Below are 13,321 nucleotides of genomic sequence, written 5' to 3'. Positions count from 1 at the left end.
AAGTGCAAAAAGAAAATGTGATATCCAGTCTGTTCTGGTTTGTTAATGCTACCATTAAGCAAAATACCAGAAATGGATTGGCTTTTATAAAGGGGGTTTATTTGGTTACAAAGTTACAGTCTGAAGGCCATGAAAATGTCCAACTGAAGGCATCAACACAAATATACCTTCACCGAAGGAAAGCCAGTGGCATTGGGAAAACCTCTGTTAGCTGGGAAAGCATGTGGCTGGCCTCTGCTGATCCCAGGTTGTGTTCCAGCTCCACTCTCACATCCTGTGCATTCTTCAAAGTGTCTCTCTTGGCTGCAGATGCACTGAGTTCCTTCTATTTGTCATCTGTTTTATATGGCTCCAGTGATTTAATTAAGACCCATGCTGAATGGGCGGGATAACACCTCCATGGAAATTATCCAGTCAAAAGTCTTGCCCACAGTTGATTGAGACACATCTCCATGGAAACACCCAATCAATAGGTTCAAATCTAATCAACACTAATGCATCTGCTCCAACAAGATTGCATTAAAGAACATGGCATTTTGGGGGACGTAATACATCCAAATCAGCACAGAGTCCAATAAACACTTATTTTTCTTATCTGCACTTCTTTGTCCTTTCTCTCACCATATTGTATTAAAATATTCCACAAAAACTTTAAATTAGTAGATCTAATTCTACTTAATATTCTCAATATCTAGAATAGTGCTAAGTAAATATCTAGACTATCTAGAAAAGTTCTAAGAAATATCTGCTGAATTTCTGAATGGAAGGAAATGAAAGCTTGTAGAAAGTTGATACCAAATTCCAGTTAATCTTCATCTTTAGTATTTAAACTGAATTAACTTCTTAAACAGATACTTCCTTGTGGAAGCCAAAGGTAATGGAAATGACTAAACCAGAGCTTACTCAAGGCCTTAGTATCCATGTCGGTCTCCTTATGAGGTCACCAAAACATATGTTGGAAGCCAAACAACATCCTGTTGCATGTACACAATAGAATGGAAACATCACAGGGTAAATGAATGCAAATTCAGAAACCCACTCATTCAGAGTTCCAATCAGTGTGTGTTCTGTGCTCTTCCAGTACCTGGGATACTTGAACCAAACATAACCACAAAGAAGAGGGTGGGACTTATTTACTCTCTCTTTCTCCTGGATCCTGTAACCTAGTAAGCCTGAGGGAAGAGGAAAGAGAAGGGGTTCACTGAAATATAACTAAAGGCTGGGAATAACAACACAGGACCACATTTTCTTACTTTTGGAATTCAGAATGTTTTAGATTTTAAAAGAAAATACAGTGCATGTACTATATATTACATCATTTCTCCCATGGGGAGTACCTCTTACTCAAAGACTTTAATATCTCTTGTAGGGAAATATGTGAATATTCCCTCTAAAAACAATAATTTAAAACTAAGCATAACTTCACATTAATTCAGATCAGATTTTTTAACAAAAATTATTAAGGGGAGGACAAATTTTACTTCCAAATGTGTTTTTTTAAAATCTCAGCATTCAGTGCTTGGGGATTTCAGAATGACTGGCAATAAGGAGGGATTGTGGTGGGCAGAAGGATAAATCCTAAAGACGCACATCTCCTAATCCCCAGAACCTCTGAATATGCTATTCCACTGTGTTTTAGTTTCACAGAGGCTACAATAAATAGCATGCAATGGGTTGGCTAACTAAAGAAATGTATTGGCTCACCATTTCAGAGGTTAGAAGGCTTGCATCCTCCAAGGGTCATTATCTTCTGGCTGGTTGGCAACCTTTGGGGTGTCTTGGCTTCTCTATCACATGGCCACACACATGGTGGAAACTTCTTTCTCTTCTTGGGTTTGTTGACTTCCAGCTTCTGGCTTCTTTCTCAGCAGCCTTCTTTACAAGGCCTCCATTAATAGGATGTAAGACCTCTCCTGATTCAGTTGAGCCGCACCTTAACTGAAGTTACCTCATCAAAAAGTCCTATTTACAATGGGTTCACACCCAAAGGAATGGATTAAGATTAAGAAATGTTTTTCTGGCGAACATAATTCCAAGCCACCATACATAGCAAAAGGGAATTAAAGTTGCAATTGGAATTAATGTGCTAATCAGCTAACATTATTATCTAGATAAATTGAATGTAATCACAAGCATCCTTAAAAATGGAAGAGTGACACAGAAATGAAGTCAAAGGATGCCACTTTAGAAGTACCTGACCTGCCATTGCTGGCTTTGGAGATGGAAGAGGGCCATAAATCAAGTAATGCTGACAACCTCCAGAAGAAGAAAAAAGCAAGGAAACAAATTTTACCCAAGAGTCTTCAGAAAGGAATGCAACCCTGTCAACACCTTGACTTTAGCCCAATGAGATCTGCAGCTGACTTATGACTTATGGAACTATAAAATAATTTTGTTACTTTAAGCTGATAAATTGTGATAATTTATTACAACAGCAATGTGAAACTAATGAAGGGTGTTGCTTCAGTTGGAGATGAAGAGTCTATAGGAGCCAAAGAGGGAAAGGAAAAGAAAGGTAAATGCTAGAAGAAGGGACCAGAGGTGAGGAGACCATTTCTTCCAACCAAGGGAGTGTGGCCACTTGCTTCTCCCTAGGAACTGGGAATGAGCACTACACATAGGCACAAATCTTGAGTATACATGGACTTGGCTAGAGAAGCCAGTTCCAATTGTCATCACTTTATGGACTCTGTTTGGACTAGGATATAGCACTTGAATCTGAAGTAAAGGTTCTAATAGAACACCTTCTGAAATTCTATGTGAAATTGATTAATCAACAATAAAACCATTGATACCAAATGAATTGCTCTCACATTTTATGAAAACAGACACAGAAATGGAGTTTCAAGTATTTTGTATAGCAACCACACTTACCATATTTCAAGATGCCATCTGCCGTGCAATGTTTAAGTTCATGGGCCAAAGGCTAGATTATGGTGTCCAGTTGTTTCCTCAAGCATGCATTGGCCTGACTGTTGCCGTGAGGGTATTTAAGTCATTAGTTAATTGACTGCAATTACAGCTGATTACATCTACAATCAATAAAGGAAATTGCCTTCAGAAATGAGAAAAGTTTTATCCAACCACCAGAAGGCCTTAAAGCAAGAATTTCAGCAGTCAGAAAGAATACTTTCCATCTCTCCACCAGCCAGCAAGCTTCTCCTTAACCAGAGTTCCCAAATTCTAGCCCACCCTTCAGAATTAGGAATTGCCAATCCCTGCAGTCAAGCAGCAAACTCTACAATAAATCTCATAATATTTGCACGTATATACTTTCAGTTCTATTTCTCTGGAGCACCTTGACTAATACACACTTTAAGATGCATGTGACACTTTAATAACATCTATAACATCTATGTAGTGAAGCATGAAACACTAGCATGCTACATGTACACATTCAGGGATATCTGAATTTTCAGGGATTATCGCAGGGCAAGAAGAAAGGTAGGAGGTTTCAGGAATTTAACTTAATCTGTAATATTTTTATTTTTAATTTCTATTTCATGAATAGAGAAAATTGAATAATGCCTATAAAAATAATCCATGTTACTTTACTCAGGGGGTCTATGCTACCCTCCTTCAGGCTGATCTGAGCATCATCTCTTTGTCAGACCATGGCAAGCCTCTACTCTCCAATGTCATTCTATGTCACTCAGCACAAAACACCCATTAATCTAATAGGGCTGCACAATTGGAGCCCTGTTACCTCCCCACCCTCTTATTCTGTGTTCTCCCTCTCACAAATTCCACCTTTGTTCCTACAGTCCCCTCCTCAAGTACACAGGCCTTTCCTCACTAACCTTTTGGAAATTTTAATTCCCTGCTAAGACACTTTCTATCCCTTCTTGTTTCATTTTTCTCTGTAGTGTTTCTTCCAACTAAAATACTCTCCATATTTTACTTATTTTGTTAATTGTCTGTATTCTCCCACTAGGATGTAAGCTCCATGAGGGCAAGAATACTTGCCCGGTTCACTGTCACATTCCCAGTGCCTAGAGGAGTATCTAGTACAGAGTAGGTACTCAATAAGTATTTGCTGCATGGATACTGGGGGTTATTCTTTTGTAATTTTTAATGTTTGAAATACTTTAAAGATGCTGGAGATCCTATAACAGGACTGATTTCTCTTCTTAGGTGATTGCCATTTCCTGTTTTCCATTCATATATTTATTCTTGTACTGATTTTATTTTATTTTCGAAATTCCTTTCTCAAATATACAAGTCCATGAGAGATTCAGGTTTCTTTAGAGTAAATGTTATTACACACCTTCAGTGCTATCAACTCTTCTCAATCCCTTCATCTGTTCAACATGTCTGTTGAGAGCCTGTATACTTGAAGCTTAATTCAAATGTAAGACTCTTTCTGGCAAAGCAAATACTTGTCCCTTCTGTGTTCTTCTGTAGTTTTACTCTTCTCTTTATACTGGCTGCTTCTAATTTAAATAGATATGCAATAACTGAGACAGAAAGCAATAATCCATTCAGTCTGGATCTCTGTGACCAGATTTCACAGCCCTAGAAATAACAAAAATAAGAATTCCCATTTCAACTCCCAGGACATTGATCCATACTACTCCTATACTGCAGACTAATACATTGAGTTGGTTTTATAAAAGCAATTATGTGGACAATTCTACCAACTTATCGCTATATTGCTATATAGAAACAGCTTTCTCTAGCTCTCACCAAAGTAAGAGATATCATAGAGTAGAATGATAAGAAACAATCGACAAGTGTGTACACATAATTATCATCTATGACATGTTTCAATACATGTTAGTGCCTACAGCAGCTTCAGGGAGCCATAACCATCCTCTGCATGACAAGAAAATGAAGAGTAATAAAATGAAGATGTTTGCAGTCCAGTTTTTTTTTTAATTTAATAAATTTTATTTTGAAATAACTTCAGTCTTACAGAAACAGTTGCAAAAACAGTACAAACCCCATATGTAGAACTCCATTGGGGTCCAGTTCTTTTTTCTAGCTTCTTAACAGTGCAATTCATATGACCCATTAAAATAAATAGTGTACTGTCAAACCGTGAAAATAAACCTTTAAAGTCTTCAGCTACATTATTTGGCATGTTTAAACAGAAACCTGATTGAGATGAGGATAAGGGAGTTTATTTTTCCCTCCTGCAATTAAATAACCTGGATAAATTCCAAAATGTGTCTTTTTTCCATAGTGAGTATTTGTATGTTTACACATTCACATATGTAGTAACAACATTTTAATAACTCCCATTGAAACTCTTTCACCACCATTAGAATTTGCCACTTAATTTCTACTTAGTGATCATCAGTATGGTTTATGGCATATAAATATAAAATCCATCACTGGAATGATACAGTCCAACTTCATTATTGTAATTACTTCTAAGCAATGGGAAAAGACAGAATAGGAAGTGTTAGAACTTTAGCTGAATCTGTTACATTTTTACTTCTTTCTCAGAAAATAAACAATTTACTTTTCACATATGCTTGAAATTTTTCAAAGTAATAGTTGAGAAAAATTTAAATGGAAAACAAAGGATTTCTACTTCCATCCATGAGGTATTCTTCTGTCCATCTGTCCATAATGAACATTCTGGTAATGGACTTTCTCTCTCACCAGAAAAAACTAGAAAATTGGACAAAGTTTATGAAACTACACCAACCAGACAAAAGACAACCAGCAGTGCAGGCCTGTGATACAAGAAAGAAGAGAAACAACACGAGCTTTACAATGTCTCTGGCTTCTTCTGATTGGCACTTTCCAGGGTTCAGTGGAGAGAAAAGTAGTCCAAGCAGAGCACAGTAGTCTCCCTCAAAGGAGAAAGAGCTCAGAGTTTGGAGAAGCTGAATCACTTAGAATTCATGGATCAGAGTACCAGATAGTAGGGATCAATGCAGAGAAAGAGCTCTATAAATCTATGGAGAGCTCCTTTTGAGATTTTAGCTGATCATTAAGCTGTACATACATAGGGAGAAACATCAGGCTGGTCAAACAACAATCACTGGAAGCTGTAAAATTTTAAAATTCTTAAAGCTGACACAGGGCTGGGAGATATTCAGGTACTCAGAAGAGAGAGTGGATAGACCTCACTGAATACACAAGTCATTCACCTTGTTCAGAGATGGCAGAAGAGTCAGGCCACAGTAATAGAGCTAATGTACACTTAGAGTAGATGCTACAACAAGATCTGCCACATCAAATCTTTAAAGCAAGCCACAAAGCATCATAATTATCCTCAAATAAGTTAATTTCCAGGGAAAAAATTAAATACTTTTTAAAGGACGACCTCAAAATCAAAACATTCAGCACATTAATATTGGCCATGTTCAGTATCTGACCAAAAACAGCCAAATAGGTGAGGAAGCATGAAATGTGAATTTTTAACAAGGAGAAAAATCAATTAATAGAAAGAGACCCAGAAATAAGACATATGATAGAGTATCAGACAAAGATATTAAAACAGCTATAATAAATATACTCAAGGATTTAAACAGAAACAATTAAAAGAGTAAAGAAATGGAAGAAAACATAAATAATAAAAAGAAATTCTAGGGCTGAAAAATAAAATATCTGAATAAAAAAATTCACTGGATGCAAATAACTGAAGATTATATAGTAAACAATAAAAAAGAATCACTGAGCTTGAAGACCCAGCAAGAGAAAATATCCAAAATGAAGTCCACAGAGGAAAAAAAAGACTGCCAAACAAGAAAAAAGAAAGAGCCTCAGTGATTTACAGGACAATATTAATGAGTCTACCAAACACAGACTTTAAATATCCCAGAAAAGGCAGAGAACAGAAAAACAATTTAAAGAAATAATGGGGAGAATTTTTTCCAAATTTGAGGAGAACAATAAACCCGTTAAAATAAAAAAATAAAAAATAGAAAGCCAGACAAACACAAAGAAAACCACATTAAAGCATATAATAATCAAAAAGTTGAAAACAAATGATAAAGAAAAATCTTAAAATGAGCAGAAGGGTAAAAAGTAACCCATAACTTAAAATAATAATAGCCATTAACTTCTCCTTGGAAGCAATTAATTACAAAAGACAATGGAATATATCTTTAAAGTACTGAAAGACAAAAAGTCAAATCTAAAATTCCAGATTTGAAACAAAATTTTCAACAATAGTGAAATACATTCATTTTCATTAAAGCTAAAAGAATGTGATACCAGCAAACCTGCACTCAAGAAATATCATGTGAAGTTCTTCAGACTAAAATAATGTGATATCAGATAGAAACTCAGAAATATACAAAGAAATGGCAAAGCCTGGAAAGGTCAAATATATGAATATAGTATTACTTTTTGTTGGTGTCAATTTCATTAAATGAAATTGAATGTTGAAAGTAAAAATAATTACAATTGAAAGTGAAAGGATGGAAAAAAATATTCCATGCAAGCTACAGCCAATAGAAAGCAGGAGTAGCAATATTAATCTCAGATAAAATAGACTTTCAATGCAAGGATATCATATGAGACAAAGAAGAGCACTACATACTAATAAAAGGGACAATTCAACAAGAAGAAATAACAACCATAAATGTCTATGCACCCAGTCAAGGTGTCCTAAAATATATGAGACAAACATTGGCAAAACTGAAGGATACAATAGATGTTTCCACAATAATTGTGAGAGACTCAATTCATTACTCTCTTCTATAGATAACTCAATCAAACAGAGGACCAATAAGGAAATTGAAAAACTGAACAATGTTCTAAATGAATTTGACTTAACATACATAGAGCATTACATGCCAAACCACCAGGATACACATTCCTCTCTAGAGTTCATGGCACACTCTCTGAAAGGAATCACATGAAATTCCTAGGCCACATATGCATGTGTAGGACAAGACATGTGTGCAACAAAGAACCACAGGGAAAGACCCCATGCTTTGGCCAAGAGCTATTCTCCAAATGCATTGTATGACTAAGCTCTGAATGAGAGCACACAGGTACAATGAGGCCACCACATTGTGAATGTGATAAAAACTTAAGGAACAGATGCCTCAAGGTCTAATTTCCATTGATAACACATTAAAATATCAAAATGTCCAGGTTTCAACAAAATATTGCAAAACATATAAAGAAACAGGAAGCAATGGACCATGCAAAGGGAAAGATTAGAGCATTAGATACCATCAACAGGGAGAAACAGACCTGGGTTATACAAAAAGAAGACTTTTTAAAAATGGTTCTAAATATGTTCAAAGAACTAATGTAAAACAAGGACAAAGAACTAATGTAAACTAGGAAAACTAGAGAGGAACACAGAGGGAATATAAATAGAGAGATAGAGATTATGAAAAGGAACCAACCAGAGCTGAAGACCACAGTAACAGAAATAAAAAAAATATTCTTTAGATAGATTTCACAACAGTCTGGAGCTGGAAGAAGAGAAAATCAGTGAACTTGAAGATAAGACAATTGAAATAATTCAGTCTGAGGAGGAAAAAGAAGAAAAAATGAAGAGAAATGAACAGAGCCTGAGGTACCTGTGTGATACCATCAAACATTACCAATATAGGCATTGTGGGAGTCCCAAAAGGAGAAGAAAGACAGAAAGGAGCAGAAAGAATATGTAAAGAAATAATGGCTGAAAAACTCCCAAAGTTAATGAAAGACGTGAATATACACATCCAAGACACTCAACAGACTGCAAACAGGATAAACCCAAATAGACCCACACTGCTACATATTACAATCAAACTGTCACATGCCAAATGTAAAGGGAGAAGTCTGAAAGCCACATGAGAGAAGTAAGGTGTCACATATAAGGGAGTCTCAGTAAGATTAAATGCTAATATCTCATCAGAAATCATGGAGGAAAGAAGGCAATTGGGTGATATATCTAAAGTGCTAAAAGGAAAAAAATGCCTACCAAGAAGTCTATATCCAGCATAACTGTCTTTCAAAAATGAAGGAGTTTTTCACCACTAGATCAGCCCTACAAGAGATGCTAAGGGAGTCCTGAAGATTGAAAGAAAAGGACATGAAACAATTGACCAAAGCTAAATGAAGAAATAAAGATCTCTAGTAAAGATAACAACATGTGTAAAAATAAACACCAGTACTATTTTACTTTTGTTTTTTAACTCCACTTTTTACTTCGTATAGGATCTGGAAGGCGAATTCATAAAATGCAGTGATAAATCAATGGTTTTCTACTCATAATGTATAAATATAAAATTTGTGACAAGAACTACATAAAGGTGAGGAGATGGAAGGATAAAGGAAAACAGTTTGTGTCTATTATTGAAGTTAAGTAGGTATCAGACCAAAAAAACTGTTACAGCTCTAGGGTATTAAATTTAAGCCCCAGGGCATCCACAAAGGAAATAACAGAGAATATGTGAATGCATAGAGACAGAAAGTAGAATACAGTTTATCAGAGGTGGGGGACAAGGGTGATGGGCAGTTAATGCCTAATGGGTGTAGGGTTTCTATTTGTATAAAGGGAAAGTTCTAGTAATGAATGGTGGTAAGGCCACCACATTGTGAATGTGATTAATCCCACCAAATGGTATGTTTGGGAGGGGTTGGGATGAGAAAGTTTATGTTGTACTTTTGCTTTCTAAGTGTAAAAAAAAAAAAAAGCAATTAAAGAGACAATGACAATTAAAGACAATATGTGATCCTACATGACATCTAAGAATAAAGGAGGAAAGGCTCAAAAGGACATTATTACTCTGAACAAAGATGAGTGTATGTTGGAAGAGGAAGACTAGTGCATTTATGACACCAGAAAGAAAGATAGAAGGTAAAGACTGGGATTGTAAAATTCAGCCAAACCTAGAGAGGTCAATGGTGTTGATTAAATACACAAATATAAGAAAGTTTTTACATGAACAAATGAATGTCAACATTGCAAGGTGTTGAAAATTGAACAGTGTGGGGGAAAAATACAATCAATGCAAACTAGAGTCTATAGTTAACAGTAACATTATAATATGTATCCATTAGTTGTAGCAAAGGCAACATACCAAAGCTAAATGTCTATAAGAGAGAGATATAAGGTAGTGGTATGGGATTCTTACTGTTGCTCTTCTTTGACCTTGTCAGTATATTTTATTTTATTTTGATTTTCCTTCTATCATTTATGACTTTATTCTTCATTTTGTTTCTTCCTCTTCCTCTTTCTTTGCAGAAGAAATAGAAATATCCTCATATAGAATTTGGTGGTGAATGCATAATTATGTGATTATACCAGGAATCACTGATTGTTTGCTTAGGCTGGATTGTATAATGTGTGAATAAAACTTTAAAAAATAGAGGGATACAAGTGCTGAAGAAAATGTGGAGTCTAGGATGTACCTATTCCCTGTTAGCGGGGAAGTAGAATTATGCAGCCCATCTGGTGGGTAGTGTGGTGTTTCCACAAGCAGCTAAGTATGAGGTTGCCATATGGTCCTGCAACCTGTTTTTGGGTATATTGTTGGAAGAACTGAGAGCAGGGACACAAATGGACATTTGCACACTGGTGTTTATGGAAGCCATATTCATGATTTGGAACGGGTGGATGTGGCCTAAGAGTACACCAACTGATAAACAGAATGGTGAACTGTGATGTATAAATACAATGGAATACCAAGCAGAGCAAGAGAAATGAGGTTATGAGGTACACAGCTAGGTCAATGGATCCTGAGGACAGTGTGTTGGATGAAGTAAGCCAGAATCAAAAAGACAAACATAATGCCTAACTAATATGGACTAACTATATAATGTGCATACTCTGGGAACTGAATCTGAGAGTATGGGTGATCAGGCGAAGGCTTATGGTAAAGGTTCTTAGATTGAAAGCTCTTAGAGAAGTCACAGCTATTCATGAGTTGTGATGGTTATCTCTGAATTCTGAGATGCTGAGCTGTTTGAGTATAACCTGCTTGGTCCCTGTTTGGGTATCTGTATGACCCCTGAGACTCAGAACTAGAGTTCAGCAGCTATGAATGTCAGCATCACCCCATACAGCAAATGTTAAAGAAGCTGAAAAAGAGATCAGTCTTCAAATAGAGATATCAACAGAATGGACTTGATTAGAACTAAGCTAAACCAGACTAAAGGGAAAAGGACGATATTGTCTGTGTTTTAAAACAGAGAGAGAGAGAGAAATAGGAAATGTAGCAAAATGTTGAAATCCGTGGATTTGGATATCTGGGGTGTGAAGGTATGTTGGAGTTTTCTGTATGGAGTTTGTATTATATTTACAACCATCCTATAAGTGTAAATTATTTCAAAATACTTTAAGGAAAAAAAAGAATTACCTTTGTCAACATGCAGGGTCTTCTCTCATACTGTTTTCATCTCTGTAGAGATAAAAAGAAGAGTTTGGCCTACTGAAACAACAATGTAAATGCAAGTAAATCCAAATCCATCATCTCCCGGGAACAGTGAATGTGGGTTCTATATAATGTCAGACCATTAATAAATTGAGTTAACAAAAAATAACTACAATAATTGTGTGGATGGATTTAATAATTTATATTTATCTAGCTGTCTCCAAATTGAGAGATTCCCTATGAGCAGCATATAAGAAAAGAGGAATAATGTGCCTTTCCCCAACATCTAAGCCATGTTTCTATAAATGTGGATGTTCATAGCGACTTCATGGGGCCACGATCTTTCTGTGTTTAATTAGAAACCAAATAGCAACTGGCTTGAGGTCCAGTTTTTTTCTAGATTTTGGCAATTTAATTGAAAGTCCCCATGTATGTGTTGTCCTTTGAGCCTTGCAAGCTGTGGAACTTTGAAGCACCTTGGGCACAGCTTTTGGCATGTTTTAACTAAGTTATGATTGAGCTGTGGATAGGGGATTAATTTCCTATAATGTTGCTAAATAATTTGGACATCAACCAAAATGTGTTCATATGTATGTTCATGTACCCATATGCATGTCTTGGTAACATTTTAATAACTCCCACTGAAACTCCTCCACCAAGAATAGAGTCAGCCACTTGACTTCCACTTCTTTGTCCAATAATATTCCCTTTGGAATTCTTATATTGGGCCTAAGGCTAAGGGATTTGTAAATGAGACAAGGACACAGTGGAAGAAACTCAAATATGTGATTCTTGAGTCTGCCCTTTCTCTCCTGAAAGTGGAGCATAGACATTAAAATATTTAATCCTTCAGAGTATAACTCTCAAAACCAAAATTTTTCCGGAACTAGTGTCAGCTGTGTTCCATGACGCACAGAACCCTATGAGGTAAATTTTTACTTGGAGTTTGAGGATCATAGAAACTATGTAGAGACTTTAACTGCTAGCTAAAGTTAAAACTTATGGTTGGTGAAATTGAGTTATTGTGAAATATTATTGATTATGCATAAATAATTTGGCTTTAAATATTTTACAGATATATTAAATGCTTCAGAACTAAGATCATCTCAGTGACAGAAGTCACAAAGGTGGGTGTTAAATATGGGGAAGAGCAATATTGTTTTAAGACAGAGGCCAAAATGTGGTCCATTCAGTGTGAGCAAAGATGTATATTTGCTGTGACCTTTTGAGTTGCTCATTGGTGAGGCTGCCTCAGACTAGGATTGATGCTGACTGGGTTTCCAGAACTCCTTTCTGCCAAATGGTCATCTTCAGACAAAACTTTCCAAATCCTCTTGTGACATTAGACTATTGGACTCTTTAAAGAAGATTCAATTTGAAAGTAAAAAAGAAAACACTGATTTTTTTAATCTTACTTCCATAACTTCCATTTTATTCATTTTCCCTTCACCAAACATAGATTCATGCTATATTCCATATGAAAAACAAGAATAATTAGTATTTATCCAAAGGGTGGTATGAGGATTAAATAAATCAACTTTTTATACCATTTCACATATAGTAAGCACTCAAAAATAGTAGCTTTTCTTATGGCTGGAAATAATCATTTCTTCTTTCGCACCCAAGTCTGTCTGTCTTCTCTCATGCTATATCTAACTTTTTATTAGGTATTGTTACATCCATTGATTGACACAAACTATTCTCCTCTGTTGACTGTAAACACTTTGGCAGTGCAGTCAAATTTCTCCATATACATTTGAAGATGTGCAACGTGTTCACTCACTACATAGAAGGTGGCACAAGCAATAATAATGAAATTTCCTTGGAATTATCAATAGCAGTTTACAAAATACAAGCATTGTTCTAATGACACCAATGCCTCTACCTGCTATGTGATTCTGCTACCCTCTTAGCTGTGACGCAAAGAGGAAAAGAGGCAGACAAAACCTTCCCAAATTAGTTAGTCCCAGATGGAGCTCTTCTGTGCTCCGCCAGCAGTTTGTGGTAGCAATGTAACCCATGTCTGCCTCATGCATTTCTAC

The sequence above is a fragment of the Choloepus didactylus genome, chromosome 6 (assembly GCF_015220235.1).
Source record: "Choloepus didactylus isolate mChoDid1 chromosome 6, mChoDid1.pri, whole genome shotgun sequence".
NCBI classification, from domain to species: domain Eukaryota; kingdom Metazoa; phylum Chordata; class Mammalia; order Pilosa; family Megalonychidae; genus Choloepus; species Choloepus didactylus.
The sequence above is the reverse complement of the archived record's forward strand: the minus strand, read 5'-3'. Positions refer to the sequence as shown.